Genomic DNA, 16661 nt, shown 5'->3' with positions numbered 1-16661 from the left:
CAAATAAATAAATAAAATCTTTAAAAAATTTATGCAGCCCTACACATCATAGGTTTGCCTATTAAAAAAGTTTTTTAAAATTTAATTTAATTTTATTATGCTATGTTAGTAATGATACAATACATCATTAGTTTTTGATGTGGTGATCCATGATTCATTGTTTTTGTGTAACATCCAGAGCTCCATGCAGTTTGTGCCCTCCTTAATACCCATCACTGGGCTAACCCATCCCCCCACCCCCTCCCCTCTAAAACTCTCAGTTTGTTTCTCGGAGTCCATAGTCTCTCATGGTTCATCTCCCCCTCCGATTCCCCCCCTTCATTTTTCCCCTTCCTTCTCCAAATGTCCTCCATGCTATTCCTTATGTCCCACAAATAAGTGAAACCATATGATAATTGACTCTCTGCTTGACTTATTTCACTTGGCATAATCTCCTCCAGTCCCATCCATGTTGATGTAAAAGTTGGGTATTCATCCTTTTTGATGGCTGAGTAGTATTCCATTGTATATATGGACCACATCTTCTTTATCCATTCATCTGTTGAAGGGCATCTCGGCTCTTTCCACAGTTTGGCTATTGTGGATATTGCTGCTATGAACATTGGGGTGCATATGGTGCTTCTTTTCACTACATCTGTGTCTTTGGGGTAAATACCCAGTAGTGCAATTGCTGGGTCATTGGGTAGCTTTATGTTTAATTTTTTGAGGAACTTCCACACTGTTTTCCAAAGTGGCTGTACCAACTTGTATTCTCACCAGCATTGTAAGAGGGTTCCTCTTTCTCCACAACCTCTCCAACATTTGTTGTTTCTTGCCTTGTCAATTTTTGCCATTCTAACTGGTGTAAGGTGGTATCTCATTGTGGTTTTGATTTGTATTTCCCTGATGCCAGGTGATGTGAAGCATTTTTTCATGTGTCTGTTGGCCATTTGTATGTCTTCTTTGGAAAAGTGTCTGTTCATGTCTTCTGCCCATTTTTTGACTTGATTATTTGTTTTTTGGGTGTTGAGTTTGAGAAATTCTTTATAGATCTTGGAAATCAGTGCATTGTCTGTAGTGTCATTTGCAAATATTTTCTCCCATTCCATGGGTTGCCTCTTTGTTTTGTTAACTATTTCCTTTGTTGTGCAGAAGCTTTTTATCTTGAAATCCCAAAAGTTCATTTTTGTTTTTGCTTCACTAACCTTTGGAGATGTATCTTTTTTTTTTTTAAAGATTTTATTTATTTATTTGAGACAGAATGAGAGAGAGAGAGAGAGCACATAAGAGGGGGGAGGGTCAGAGGGAGAAGCAGACTCCCCGCCGAGCAGGGAGCCTGACGCGGGACTCGATCCAGGGACTCCAGGATCGTGACCTGAGTCGAAGGCAGTCGCTTAACCAACTGAGCCACCCACGCGCCCTGGAGATGTATCTTGAAAGAAGTTGCTGTGGCCAATGTCGAAGAGGTTACTGCCTATGTTCTCCTCTAGGATGTTGATGGATTCCTGTCTCACATTGAGCTCTTTCATCCATTTTGAGTTTATCTTTGTGTATGGTGTTAGAGAATGGTCGAGTTTCATTCTTCTGCATGTGGCTGTCCAATTTTCCCAGCACCATTTATTGAAGACTGTCTTTTTTCCGTTGCATGTTTTTTCCTTGTTTGTCGAAGATTATTTGACCATTGAGTTGAGGGTCCATATCTGGGCTCTCTATTCTGTTCTATTGGTCTGTATGTCTGTTTTTGTGTAGGTACCATGTTGTCTTGGTGATCACTGCTTTGTAATATGGCTTGAAATCGGGCAACGTGTTGCCCCCAGCTTTGTTTTTCTTTTTCAACATTTCCTTGGCGATTCGGGGTCTTTTCTGATTCCATACAAATTTTAGGATTGTTTGTTCCAACACTTTGAAAAATGTCATTGGAATTTTGATCAGGATGGCATTGAAGGTATAGATTGTTCTGGGTAGCATAGACATGATTCTAGAACTGGGTTGGCCACTGTTTCTAGGCTTTTTCAGTGGACAGAGCTAGGAAAACACACACATACATGTCTGTCTGTCTGTATCTCATTCTCTCATTACCTGTCATCTGTCTAGAAATAGATAAAATGCCATATCAATTCATACCAATTTCTTTTTTAAAAAATTTTTTATTTAAATTCAATTTAACATATAGTGTGTTATTAGTTTCAGAGGTAGAATTTAGTGATTCATTAGTTGCATACAACACCCAGTGCTCATTACATCAAGTGCCCTCCTTAATGCCCATCACCCAGTTAAGAAATGGGCAGAAGACATGAACAGGCAGTTTTCCAAATACATAAAAATGACCCATAGACACATGAAAAAAATGCTCAACATCAGTTGGTGTCAGGGAAATACAAATCAAAACCACAACGAGATACCACCTCACACCAGTCAGAATGTCTAAAATTAACAACGCACCCATTTCTAATTCAAATTAAAGACTACAGCGTTTTTACTTTACTTCCTCTATATTACATCTGTATCTCCCCTCTTTCACACCAAAAATCTTAGTTCCCAAGCATACAGGATTAGAATATCCCATAATTACTCACTTACTTTATCCCTTGGTATAAACACAACAGTCTCAGAATAACAACATAATACTATTACCATGAATCATGATTCCTGAAAACAGGTAACTTTATTACTTATGCTATTCCTTGTCCCTCCATTTTTTACGGCTTTCCTACATCCTTACAGTCAGATCGTGTTCACATGTCATATATACTATAAGGTTTCCTGTTAACTTTCATTTAGTCTTAGTTCTTTAAGTAACTACATGTTAAGTGCCCACCATCTGTCCTTATGTGTATGCTTTTCTAGTCATTTTTGTTGTTTGAAGCATGGACTTTGTAGATTCCTCAGGAAGAACCCAAAGGAACAGTATTTTCTGAGTTTCTGTGTGATGGAAACAGTTCATCTCTGCTCTTTACACACAAGGGTCAATACAGCTGAATGCATGACAGATGAGCGCCATGTGTGATCTGGGATTTTCTTTTGCTCTAAAGGACACTATTTGGACAACTGGCAAAGTTAGAATAAAATCTGTATAAGTCCGAACAATAACTTGTTAATTTTCTTACTTTGACATTATGTTGTGGTTGTGTAAGAGAATGCTTTTTTTTTGAGGAGACACAAACTCCAGCAATTAGGGTTAAAAGTGCATGATGCATGCAACTTGCATATCTACACATGCCTGTGTGCACACATACATGTGCACACAATAAATGGTAATATTTGGGGAATCTAGGTGAAAGTTATATGGGAATTCTGAATTCTTTACACTATTCTTCAACTTTCCTGTAAGTCTAAAATGATGTTAAAATAAAAAACAATGTATTTATATAAACATGCATTTCTCAACAGGCACCTAAGTGTGTATGTATCCCTGTTTATGCTAGCATCCATAATTTTATAGTACAATTTATGGATTTTTTGAGTTGTATTTTTTTCAAAGATAAACATTAGAGACTATGGACTCTGAGAAACAAACAGGGTTTTAGAGGGGAGGGGGGAGGGGGGATTGGTTAGTCTGGTGATGGGTATTAAGGAGGGCACGTACTGCATGGAGCACTGGGTGTTATATGAAAACAATGGATTGTAGATCACCACATCAAAAACTAAGTCTGGTGACTAACATAACATAATAAAATTTAAAAAAAACAATAAACATTAGAAACTTCTTATGATGCATAAGGATTTATACTTGGCACAACAAAATATGGGGTACTGAGGATGGATCCAGAAAATATGCAGGAAAGAAAGACATAAACGTCTTTTTTGTAAAGAAAAAAAAATTCAACAACAATGCAAAAATATAGAGGTTTGATCTTGATTCATTTTGCATAGATGTCAATTTCTGCCATATTTTCTTGATTTTTAACTGAGACCTTGATCCCCTTGTTCTGCTAGTTTTTCCTTTAAAGCCAAATAAGAATGAACAGAGCTATTATTATTTTGCATTGAGTGTCCCAAGTAGATTTAGATTGGTGGTTTCAAAGCAAACAAACAAGAGGCAGATGCCATGGAATTTCATAACTAGATGGGCTTTAGGGTGTATCAATTTTCTTAGGCAAGTTCATAAAAAAACAAGTTTCTCCCCCTTGTACTCTGTCCTTAGGGACTAATGTTCTAAAAAGGGAGAACAATTTTCCAGTAAAATTAACTCTGTTGAAGATGTGATGGATTTTAAAGACATTCCACTTTTGTGCTTCGTTTTAAGACTTGTGGAGACAAACCCCCATGTAGCTAGTGGGGGGCCTCCCTGGTGGGTTGCATTCTTGTCCAATGTGGTGGGCACAGCTGGTTGTAAATACCCTCATGCTTGGATCTCCTGGTTGTCCGAAATACTTTCCTCCTTTCCACTAGATGATAAGTTCTGCTTGAAAAGGGGAAGCACCCCTTAAAGATATGAAACAAATTTCTGTCATTTGGGAGGGCAGTCCCCAGTTTACAAATGAATTGTCTTTGCATATGGTTTCTATCAGTGGCTTAAAATTTAAAATTGCCTTTTTCTATGGACACACCACTGTTACGTCTCCAGGCCAGCTGACTAAAATTTACCAAGCTCACCATGCTAATTTCTGTAGCATTCCTACAGCCCCTAATCACCAGGTGGGACTGAGTTCTAGAGCAGTGGCTCTCAGCTGGGCCATGGAGGGCACTTTCTGAAAGGCCCTGCTGGTTGCTTATCTAACACACTACACAAATACCCTGGAATGTAGATCTTCTCATGCTACTCCTCTGCTCAAGGTGTGCATGCTCCTTGCTGACTACCAACTATATGCCTGCTCTTCAGGAAGTATTCAAGGCCTTCCACCACGTGCTCCATTTTTCCCATCCCACTGTGTGCTATTTCCCCACATGGGCACATGCTACTGAAAGCTTTGCCCGAGCCCCAACCTTTCTCAGTTTCTCACCTTTGCCTATGCTACTCTTGGCACCCAGAATCCAATTCCCATTTGTGTTGGCCTAAGAGGTACCTCTTCTTTGCCTGCTCATCTCATATGCCACGTCCTTTCCTGATTTCTCCTAGTTGGCACTTACTTCTCCCTTTTGTATATATTCTTTTCCTACTATTATCTTATCCATTGTATGGCATGTAGTATTGTCTTTATGGGGTAATGTTTGTTCAACTATTAGTGAGCCCTGTGCCTACCTGGGGGGGAGGGATCCTTGTCTTATCCACCTCTGAGGATCCAGCAATGCCTAGCACTGTGCTTTGGAAACAGTGGCTGCACAACGAATTCTGGAGGTGTTGGACTGCCTCCCTGCCCCCATCCCACTGTCACATGTACTGAGAGGGGATGGGCAGCATGTGCAGGTGCCAGTAGGAGGCCAGAGAGGGGAGCTGTCTTTGTTGCTCTCCAAACATTAATGTCCACAGACAGCTAAGTGCTGTCTACCTTTGGCTTTGAGTCAGATATAATAAAACAAAATCAGCCATTACGAGTAATGCTTTTTAAATATTGTTGTAAGCCTCACAAGAGATGTTTGCTATCCCTGACTGGTGTCAGATACAATAAATATAATTAATCTCTGGAAACACATAGATGAAATTACTTAAATCATGGCTTTAGTTTGTTTCCAATCCTCTAAATCTCCTGGGCATAGAGCAAACCACGTGGCCCTTTGCTGCTGGAAGCACCTCAAGCCCTTCTCCTGGGTTTGGCTCTAGGGTTAGTGGTTCTTTCTGGCCATTTTAAACTTGAAAGTGGAAAATGTTGGGCTCTCCATATCCCATCTCTTGAGGACTTACTAAAAGAAAGTTTATTTGTGCAGGAGAGGTGACCTCTCCTTTCTTCTTTGACTGTGTTTTCATATCTAATAAAGTCAAGAGTGGATGTTGCAGCAGCTTCCCTTAGGACAAATTCAATGAGACCACAGTCCTGGAGGTGAGTGGCACCCAGTGCTTTCCTTCATCTTAGTATCACCAAATTACTCTTGCCGTGGGTCATTATGGCTTTGGAGCTATAATGTAAACACCATTGACCTGATGAGCTAGAGGGAACCTTAGATTTCATCCAGGCCAATAGCCTCATTTGACAAATAAGAAAACCAGGCTTGGTGAGCTGCCATGTCTTGCTGGGGGCCACATCTTCTCTGAGAGTCAGAGGCTGGGTGAAAACAAGCTCTCTGCTGGAATCCTTTCTACCTCATGGATTTTTCTCAAACATTTTCCCAGGTGGGATTTTTTTTCTTTTTCTTTTTTTTTTTTTTTACTATTTCAAAGAACCATGATGGAAAGATTTGGTTAATAAGACCATGTGTTTCTTATATTCATTTAACCAGTATTTATGGAGGGCTCACCATAGGCCAGGCACTTTCTAAGTGCTGGGGATACCATGACAGTTACAATGCCTAGTCTGGGGAACCTTCCAGTTTACTGGGGCAGCCAGGTATTAGGTAGAATAGCTCAATGAATTTTGTAAGGTGTTATAATGGGAAAGGGTAGGGTGCCTGGGACCTCTCTAATTGAAGGGTGGCAGAATTTGTCTGGAGGAAACCTAGCATATTCTAAGCAAAAGGAGTAGGATATACAAAGGCTGAGCATTCAGTAAGTGCTTTCTCTCATGTCCACATGCTTACTCTAGAATTCTTTGTGGCTACACCCTCCTTCCCTCTCCAGCCCTATCCAGCCTTATCCCTCCTGCCCCAATTCTTTGTCCAAGCTTTTTAAATTTTCCTTTCTTTGCACATACTGTCCCACTTCTGGAAATGTAAATTACTTCCAGCCCTACTCATGCTTTAGGTTTCAGCTTTCCATTTGACTGGACTGATTTGGCGAATTCTCCTATATGATATCATAGCATCCTGTGTATACCTTCACTGGACTTCATAGACTTTAATGTAATTGTCTGTTTGCTTATCTATATTCCTTGCTGGCCTGTGAGCATCTTGTAGGGGTCACAGTTGTGTCTTATTTGTCTCAGTATGCCTAGCACAATGTCTTGAACTTAATAGTTATTCCCAATACACATTTGTTATGTCAACAGATGGAGAAATAAAGGCTCCTGACTCTAGTCTGGTTCTCTCTGCCTCTTTTTGCCCCTTTCTTTGTCTGGCACTCCATCCATCTATGCTTTTTTCCTTCCTTCCTTCCTTCCTTCCTTCCTTCCTTCCTTCCTTCCTTCCTTCCTTCCTTCCTTCTCTCTCCTTCTCTCCTTCTCTCCCTCCTCTCTTTCTTTCTTTCTTCCTTCCTTCCTTTCTTTCTTTCTTTCTTTCTTTCTTTCTTTCTTTCTTTCTTTCTTCTTTCTTTTTCTTTCTTTCTTTCTTCTTTCTTTCTTTCTTTCTTTCTTTCTTTCTTTCTTTCTTTCTTTCTTTCTTTCTTTCTTTCTTTCTTTCTTCTTTTCCTTCCTTCCTTCCCTCCCTCCTTCCCTCTCTTCTACCCATCTAACAGAGTCTACTATGAGCTTGGCTTTGAGCTGCTCATGGTCTAGCAGAAGAGTTGGATGGGCAATTAGATAAATGTTTAGTGGCATACTTGGTATTACAGGAGTTTAAACAAAGGGCTCCAGAGCACCAAGGGTGGATCCGTATGTTTGTCTGGGATAATCTGAGAAGGCTTCACCAAGGAAGTATTGTCTGAGCTGGGTCTTGAGAGATAAGAGAGATTTGCCAGGTGAGGAAAGGGAGCAGGAAGGCTACTGCTTTGGAGGCTTTAGCGCATGGAGAGAAAGATGCTGAGTGTGGAAAGTCAGAAGATTAATGTCCTTGGAATGGAGGGTGTGTATGATACTGGGGATTGAGGGTAGGGAAGAGTGGGCAGGAGGAACTGAAGCCCAATGGGAAAATGCTCTTGCTGGCCTCTAAACAATGTGAATTTTATGATATAGGTGCAGGGAACCCTACTAAGGTTTTTAGCAGGGAAGTTTCCTCTGTTTTGTAGGAAGCTGAAGGTACCTCCCTAGGCCCATTATAAGAGAAAATCTTGGACATAGCAGAGGCAGAGCTTGCCAGCAGGTTTTCAGTGCTTCTCTGCCATGTGTTCCCCTGTCTTTCTATTCCCTTTCTCTTCTAGCAAACCCTAGGCTGGAACACAGGCCATTACTAGCACTCGATGGGGATCACCATAGGAGGAAAGAAGAAGAGGTGAAGGAGGTAACCAGCTTATTTGCAAGAATTTGTCACCTTTGCCTCTTGAGAACTGGGACTTTGAAATGATAGTGTTTACCAGCCCTTTATGTTACTTATGAGACATCTCATTTCCCTTAATAATCTTTATTAGCCAGAGAATTTATTGTTTGGCACTGACTTAAATATATGTTTACTGAATTTTCCAGTGTTAGAGCTGGCGAAAGGACTCATTCTTCCTGGATTCCTCTTGTTGTTATAACAACAATGGTAAATCTTTGCTGACTGATTTGAGGAGGCCATTGAACTTGAGAGTAACAATTACTGAACCAAATGTTTACATTAGGGCACCCGCAATTCATCGAAGTGCTTCAACTGCATAATTAATAGGACCAGCTAAAATTCTACATCATTGTAATAATATTTACTCTGAAAACTCACAGTTGGACTACAGTTTCTATCGCAAGCTCTGCTGACATCAAGGAATTTTAAACTTCCTTTTTGACAGGGAGGTTTATTAGGGCCTTATTTTGGCAGCCAAAACACAACTCCTCTTGCAGATGTGCACTGAATTCATGGACTATTAAGGATTGATGTTGGATTAGAGATGATCTATTCAGTTGTTTCTAAACCTAGCTGAACCACAGAATCTACTGGGGGGGGGGTTCAGAAATCTGGATTCCTGGGCTCCATGTCTGGGAGCCTGATTCAGGAGGAAGGGTGGAACCAGGACATTGTAAACAGATAGTTTTTTAAATGCTCAGGTTATTCTTTCAGTTATGAGAACTGCTGATCTCATTTGAGGATACTAAGGGCTATAAGACTGAAGTCACTGGGAAGATTAAAACAATCCGGCAGCCTCCTGGGTCTCTCTGTGTGGAACAAGAATGAGTATTATGGACCCCGAAAATACTTTTGTTAATAAAATGCTTTTGTTAAAAACTACCCAATTTCAACTTAAAGAGAGCCACTTTCACAGTGTTTCTGAGGGTGGATTCTCTGACTACCCTTTAGAAACTCTCAGGTGCTTGTTAAAAATGCAGACTCCTAGGATCTCCTATAGCCCCACTGTATTAAAAGCTCTGAGAGTGGGGCCCAGGAACTATATTTAAAAATACCTGTCAGGTGTTTTTGATGCACATTAAAGTTTGAGAGCCATTGTTTTTCTTTTTCTCTTCTTTTCTTTTTTTAAATATAATTACCTCCTCCTTGATTGTGGCCCACACTCGGTGCCAACCCTCAAACTCATGGGAACTGAAATTTGCAAACATTGACACATCCATGGCATGTTCTCCTGTCTTCCTTGTGCTGTTTGGCACTGTTGACTGCATACTCTTGAAATGCACTATCTGGTGATTTCCATGTACACACCCCCTTCTCTTTACCATCTTCTATGTTGCTATGTCATCCTCAGACTTACCTTTTCCTGGACTCCTCTTCTTCAACCTGCCCCTTCTGGGCAATCACATGTCCTCTCTTGGTTCCATTATGATCGCAGTAATGATTTCTAAATATCTTTCACCAGCTTAGACTCATTTCCTAAGCTTCAGACCCACCTATAAATAGCCTGTAGAGTACCTGCAGTTTGGATGTCCATGGTGCCTTCAAATCCACATGGCTGAAGCAGCTCATGATGTCCCCCCAACCACATGGTTCTCCTTCTGTCTCCAGTACTTGAGTCAATGGTGCTGCCACTCATCCAATCACTACCCCAGAATCTTGCCTCTCACTTCACCTCCATCCATGAGCAAACCCTACTGATTTGAGCTATTAAATATACCTGAGTCAATTACATCTTAATAAAGTTGGAAAAAATATATACCTGAAAAATATATACTGTCTGTTTTCTCTCCCAAATGCCTCTGGCTTATCCCAGACCTTCATCATCTCTCATCTGAACCTTGATATTACCTTCTGGTTAGTCTTTTCCTGACAGTCACAAGAGAGGTCTTTGTCCCCAGAATGTTCTTTTAAATATCTTAGCACACCACCCCTCTTGCTTGAACTCTCCAGAAATTTGCATTGCCTTCAGGATAAAGCCCAAGATCTTTAGTTTGCGGCTCAAGGTCTTCTAAGCTCTGGCTGTTCTTCCACTTAGCTCCTATTCATCACCTCCCTCTCTTTCCTTGGACCTTACATTTTAGCCATTCTGAATTACTCTGCTCCTTGGTGCCTTGAGGCATTTTCAGAGGAAATTTCCAATACCTGGAATGTCTTTCTATCACTATATCCTCTTTCTCCATCTGTCATCCAGTGAGTCCTTACTCATTCTTCTAGATGCAGCTCTGCCCCCTGAAACCTTGGTTGACCCTCTGGCAGGGGTTTGGCCCCTACATTGAGCACCATCCCGCTGTGCCCACACCTCCATCATAAATCTCTGTGTAAGGACTTGTTCATGTGCCTACTTCCTGTCTTTGACTTGATTCATCTATTACCTCCAGTGCTTAGAATCATGACTGGTTCATAGTACATATTTAATTAGCACTCCTTAGATGAATGAATGGATGAATTATTCACACCATCTAACTTTTAGAACCATATATCATGTAAAAATCTATACTTATATTTTAGCTATTCTTCCAACTTATGAAACACATGTCATGAATTAATGTGTTGGCAGTAGAGTTCATAAAAATAACTATGCATTCTGATTAATTGACTCATGTTACCCAATTAACTTACCCATTAAGGGGTTAGCCAGAAGGTGGAAGTGAAGCAAATATACTGTGGCATGGATCAACATTAAACCAAGTCCCTTTTGCAATTGATAGGAAGGGGTTTTAAAAACAACTAAGATTACTAGGCATTACCTCATCTTTTACAAAATGTTGGACATTTTTTTTTTTTTAACCAGAGGAAGTCATATTTCATCTCAGTAAGTAAGAATCATGCTAATAATGGAAAACAAAATTATTCCAACATTTTAACTAAAATGATAGTATTGGCTGTAAGTAAAAAGAAGTTTGAGATGCTCAAGTGGGTCTATCTTTTCTTGGTCCTTCTTTTATTCATTGCAGCATTGGCACGAAGGAAGCTGTGAGTGGTTGGAGCAGGTCCCATAGCCAGTCAGGGAAGAGCACTGGGGGTGAGATGGGTAGTGGTGAGGTGGAGGAGGCAATACATTAGTGATGCATCCCGGGAAATAATTAGGTTTGAGCACAACACATATAGAGTTGTCACTCTAGGCCAGGCATGGTGCTTTCTGTTTTATATAGCCTATGCTGTTCAACCCCCTCTGCAACTCTATGAAGCGATTACAGATTTCTTAATTTTACAGATTCAGGAGCTGTTAATTGATTCTCAGGGTGTAGGAAATTGCATCTGAGTGATTCCATCGTTTAAGATTCAGGAGGGTGTGGCTATCAGCTTGCCTGAATTCCAAAGGCAAGAAGACACGCCTTGCAATTCTTCTGCCCTCTTGTCCTTCAGTATTCTGTCCCTTGATTCTCTCAGAACTCATGTCTCCTGGGTTCCCACCCCTTGGCCAGATGGCGTAGGCAGCTGTATTGGGCTGTGCAGCTGCCCAGACCAGGACAGCTGCACTCCCTTTGCAGAGAGGCTTGTCAGCTGAAACCATCTCTGGTAAGCTCACTGTGGGAGAATGGAGTGTGGTGTCTGACCTTGAAGTGCCCCATTCCCTCCAGCCCTGCTGGCTCTGGATAGACGTGACATTCACATCATCAGAGACTGACAGGGCATTAGAATAGTAAGGACCATAGCATCAGTTCCTTTAATTTCACAGATGAGGACACTGGGTCCATGGGAGATTAACTTGCTTGTCCAAAGTCCCAGCAGCACTGGATGTGGAATGTGAGTTTCCTAACCCACCCAGGGCCCTTGCCCCTACACCACTGTGGCTCCCCTACTTGCCAAGTTCATGCCCATGCTCATTGGCACCACTTTTCCTCCCTGTTGAGCAGACAGTAGGAATCATTTGTATCGGTTGGAGCCAAATTCACTTATGTTCTTTCAGCATCCAAGGTCTGTGCTTTTGCCTTGAAGTTGACTCTTGTTTCCCATGCTTCCAGGATGAGGTTCTCAGTCTTCTTCCCTTCTCTTTCTCTGCTCCTCCCACGCCTTCTGGTCTTTTCCACAGCATGCCTTCCACACCAGTCTTCTGGTGCTCTTCAAACACATCTCATAAATTTTCTCCTTTGCTGAAGCTATTTTCCCAGGCATGATTCTCTCGCCCTCTCCTCGCTCTATGTTTTGAGCCCTAAGATGAATCTTAGTACTTTTAACATGCCCTCTCTAACCACCTCAGCCCACGGGGGATCCTTATGTAAATGGTCATGGTGTGTCTCGTTTGAAACTCCACATATCGTGGCTAGGCCAGTGTTTGCCAGAGTATTTCCTAGAACACATGTTCCTTGAACCCCATTTTCTCCATTACCCCTATAAGATAAGTCCATGGTTAAGTCTGTCCATGAGATGCTGAATGTTTAATCTGCCTCATGGACATTCCTGTTGCAAATTAACACACTAAAGGCTCTGAGAAGTTCTGCATTATAGAAACTGGCTTAGCTTTTTAAACCCATGTACCTCCCAGATGTATATCCTTGGAACATTTCATTTGTGTGACACTATTAGCATTCTGTTGAATGCATTTTGGGGAATGCTGTTCTAGGAAGTTTATGGCACATGTTTAGAAATCTAGAGGTCTTATCTTCTCAGTAATACTGCAAGTTTTTGTGCTTCTTTATCTCTCCCCCGTGCCCAATGGAATGCTAATTTCTTTCTTTCTTTTTAAAATTTTAAGTGGTTGCAAAGGGCTAAGGGAGGTTTGCTAATCTGCCACTGTGGGATCCTGGTACAGAAAAGAATTTTTTACATGGAGATATGGCAAAGATGCTGAGTGGTCAGCAGGAAAAGCAGAAATTGTTCAGGGATGGGGACAACTTAGAGTATAGTGTTGTCACAGACCATAAGTGGGGCTGGGTCTAGAAAGGCCAAATCCACTGTCAGAAAAATCTCAGTGGAAAAGTTGTAATTTGAGAAACCCTCATCCAAAGAAAGGCAAGTAGCTCTAATATAAGTGAACTTCTCCAAGTCCTGGAGAGTGAAAAACAAATTTAAAGATGTAGAGAGGGAGAGAGAGAGAAAAAAAATGGAACAGAATGGATGGTTATAAAACACTCATTTTATTTCACTTTAAAAACTTTCCTGGGATGAGCTCCCAGATCTTCACCCTGCTACCAGGAGCTAAGGCTTCAGTTATTAAGGCTCTCTTCTTGCCAAAACTTCCTTCTTTTCCTCTTTTCTTGCTTCATGTTTCAGTAATGACCTTAAGTAACCTGGATCTTTATCAGTTCAAGTTGATTTTGTTCAAGGTGGTTCACAAGCTATTTATTGAGCACTTACTATGTGCCAGGCTATGCTGGGGCTGCAAAGATAAACAAGACAGTCTTTTTGCCTGGGTATCTTCTAGCCAGGGGGTGGGGAGAGGCAATATCAGACATATGACAGGTAGTTTCAATATGGTGCCAAGATAAAGAACAGGGAAGCACATGCCAGAGCCTGGGGAGTCCAGTGACTATATCTACAGGGCCACCTTCTCCATTAGGCTCAGGAGTACAGTGCTGAGGGCCCAAGAAATTTCTAGGGGCTCATGAGGATGTTTTTATTTTAAAAAAAATCAGAAATAAAAATTGAATATGATCCAGCTTGGGTTTTATTTCTCTTTATACCAATATAGTCACAAAGTAATTTTGAATATTTTTTTACAGGCCAAAGTACCCAGGGCCCACGGAAATCATATGTGACTGTGTTAGTTTCCTGGGGCATCTATAACAAAGTACCACAAACTTAAACAGTAGGAATGTATTCTCATGGTTCTGGAGCTCAGAAGTTTGAGATGATGGTCTGAGCAGGGCTGGGTGGGTTCCTTGTGAGGTTGTGAAGGAGACTATGTTCCAGGCATCTCTCCTAGCTTCCGGTGCCTCAGGTGCTTTTTGACTTGTAGATGGCTGTCTTCTTATGTCTTCCCATCTTCTTCCTTTGTGTGGCTCTCTCTCTTCCCATGACATTCTTTTTTATAAGGACATCAGCCATATTGGATTAGGGGCTTGCCCTGTGGCAGTATGACCTCATTTTAACTGAACTAATTACATCTGCAACAACAGTGTTTCCACAGAAGGTCACATTTTGAGGTTCTGGGGGTTAGGATTTCAATATATGGATTTGGTGGTGGTGGTGGCGATTGGGGAGGGACATAGTTCTACCCATCACAGTGACCCTGGGTTCCTAGGAGAATCTGTGCTTCTCTCCTGTGTGACCACTAGGCAGTGCTTGAAATGAGTCATATGGCTATCTGTGGTTATAGGTCCCCTCACCTCTTTTCCAGGGAAATGAAACAAGGAAGTTTTGTTTTGTTTTGTTTTTTGTTGTTGTTGTTGATCATAAGACCACTGTGGAAAAATTATATTGCAGACTTGACTGGGACACTTTTTATTGACTGAACTTCTATTTGAAGATGACCAAATTCAATTATTATTTAGAAAAATAATCTTTACTCTCAGAAATGCTGAACATGACATCTTTAGAAAGTTAAGCCTTCTTCTTAAACTTAAGTTCTGTAGTAAACTCTTCTGCATGCCCCATCCCCAGACTGGCCGGCCTTGGTGGGTCCCAGGATGCTGGGGTGGAGGTCCCCAGGTTGTACTGCTATGAGCTGTTTTTTCCCCATTTCTCAGGGTAGGCTCTAAGTCAGGAAACAAATGCCAGGAAGTGATGATAAGGATTTTGAGGAAATGGTGTTCCTCTGGTTCCCACCCTGGTGTCCAGGGTCGGGGTCTAGAAGGGGCCAGAGCACATTTCTCACAGGTTCCATGTGCTATTTTGGGGAAAGGGCCAGGCAGTCACCCAGGCACAAATGTGGCACAAGCCCACCACAGCCTGTTTTGAATTTGCATTTCAAATTCTGCCTTTTGCCCAGGGAGTTCCAGGGGACACTGTCTCCTTCCTCCCTCACTGTGCAGGCCTGCTCAGCTGGTGGTGGTCTGAGGCAAGCCAATGCTACTTCTCACTCCCGTCCCGCCAACTCTGCAAATACTTCTGGGTGTCTGGTCCTCATTAGGGTTGGCTGAATTGACAGTTTGCAGTCTCTCCCTGAAGTGCCACCTCACCTGTGGTTGACCAGATGCCCTCATCTTCCCTTTTGAAGAAAAGGCCACAAGGGACTGCTCAGGCAGTTGCCAGAGCTTGTCCTGTGGGCTCACATGCCATGCAACTCGGCTGCTGCTGTCACCACCTTCCTGTCTAGGAGGCCAGCTCACCACGGGCCTCTCCTCCTTGCCTGGGCTTTGCCAAACTCTCTGGATAGCAGCCATCTTGAGTTTGTTCCTGGAGCCCATCGACTGTCTGGGTTCTCTCACAAGTTGTAAGAGAAACAAACCGAAAATGTGCTAAGTCCTTCATCACCTCCTTCTTTTTCCAGCCTCTCATTTGAAGTTCTATGCATATTCCCAGACTTGTACTTCTTAGTATTTTTCATAAAAATAACTCTGTGTGGCAACTCTGGGTAAATATCTTCGCTTTAAAGTCTTTACAATCAGACCTCCTATTGCAACCAGAACGGAGCAGCTGTAATTAAGGAAAATATACAGAATAAAGGTTTTAAAGTGTCCCCCCTCCCTTTTTTTTAGAGTATCTGATCTGTTTTGTTATTAACAGGAGGAAATATTTAGAAAAATTCAGGGCATTTCTAAACATCTGACTGTTCGACTGGGTAAAAATACAATCTAAGTATTTCCTTTCAAATTTGCATCACTTTATGATTAGTCAGGGCTTTTGAAGTATGAATATCCTTTTCCGAAATGTTTTCTATTACAGCTGTGTCTTTTTTTTTTTTTTCTGTGACCCAATTACATGACTCTTCGGCATGGAAAAATTCACGTTATTAGTTTAAAAATACATTGTTGAATGTCAATAACAGGTTTTGTAAGGTTGTGTTTCACAAACTTTTATGGAGTTTAATTTTGTCATTTTGTTCTAGCATGTAGGAAAAGGGGGCCTTGGAGAGGGTGTTTAGGGTCTTTTGAGGCAGGACAGAGGAAGAAACTGGAAAAGGTGGTGAAGACCCCTTTCGAATGGACCCTTTAAACACATTCATTACTGTAAGGCAGATAGTTGGCAATGGATGAAAACATTCCTGATTATTTGAACCAGAGCTGGTCTGGCTGTGGAGCTTCTTCATCTTGGATATTTAGAGTTCTTCTCATTTTCCTTTACCCCATTAGGGGCAACCATGAGTCCATGATCATCAATTTGTCCCTAATATCTTTTAATAGTGAACTCTTTAAAAGATTATTGAGTTTATTTCATTACCCAGACATGTTCCAAGAGTTCTGGAAAAATGTTACTTCAGTTAGAATATAATCTGGAAGCTTACATTCCTTAGAATTTGCTACTCAGGATATACTTTAGCACTTGGGTTCTTTAAAAATAAATTGTTTATAGCTCCAATATTTTCTTTCTAATTTGTTCCCACTAGTCCATCATCACTGAAGCAAGGATTTTGAAGCCAAGGTGTTTGCTTCCAAGTGAGAATTTAAAGAAAATTTAGTGTTTGATTTTTCCCCCTTATC

This window comes from Mirounga leonina, unplaced genomic scaffold (assembly GCF_011800145.1).
Source record: "Mirounga leonina isolate KUSES-001 unplaced genomic scaffold, KU_Mleo_1.0 Mir_172, whole genome shotgun sequence".
NCBI lineage: Eukaryota > Metazoa > Chordata > Mammalia > Carnivora > Phocidae > Mirounga > Mirounga leonina.
Note: the sequence above shows the minus strand (reverse complement) of the source record.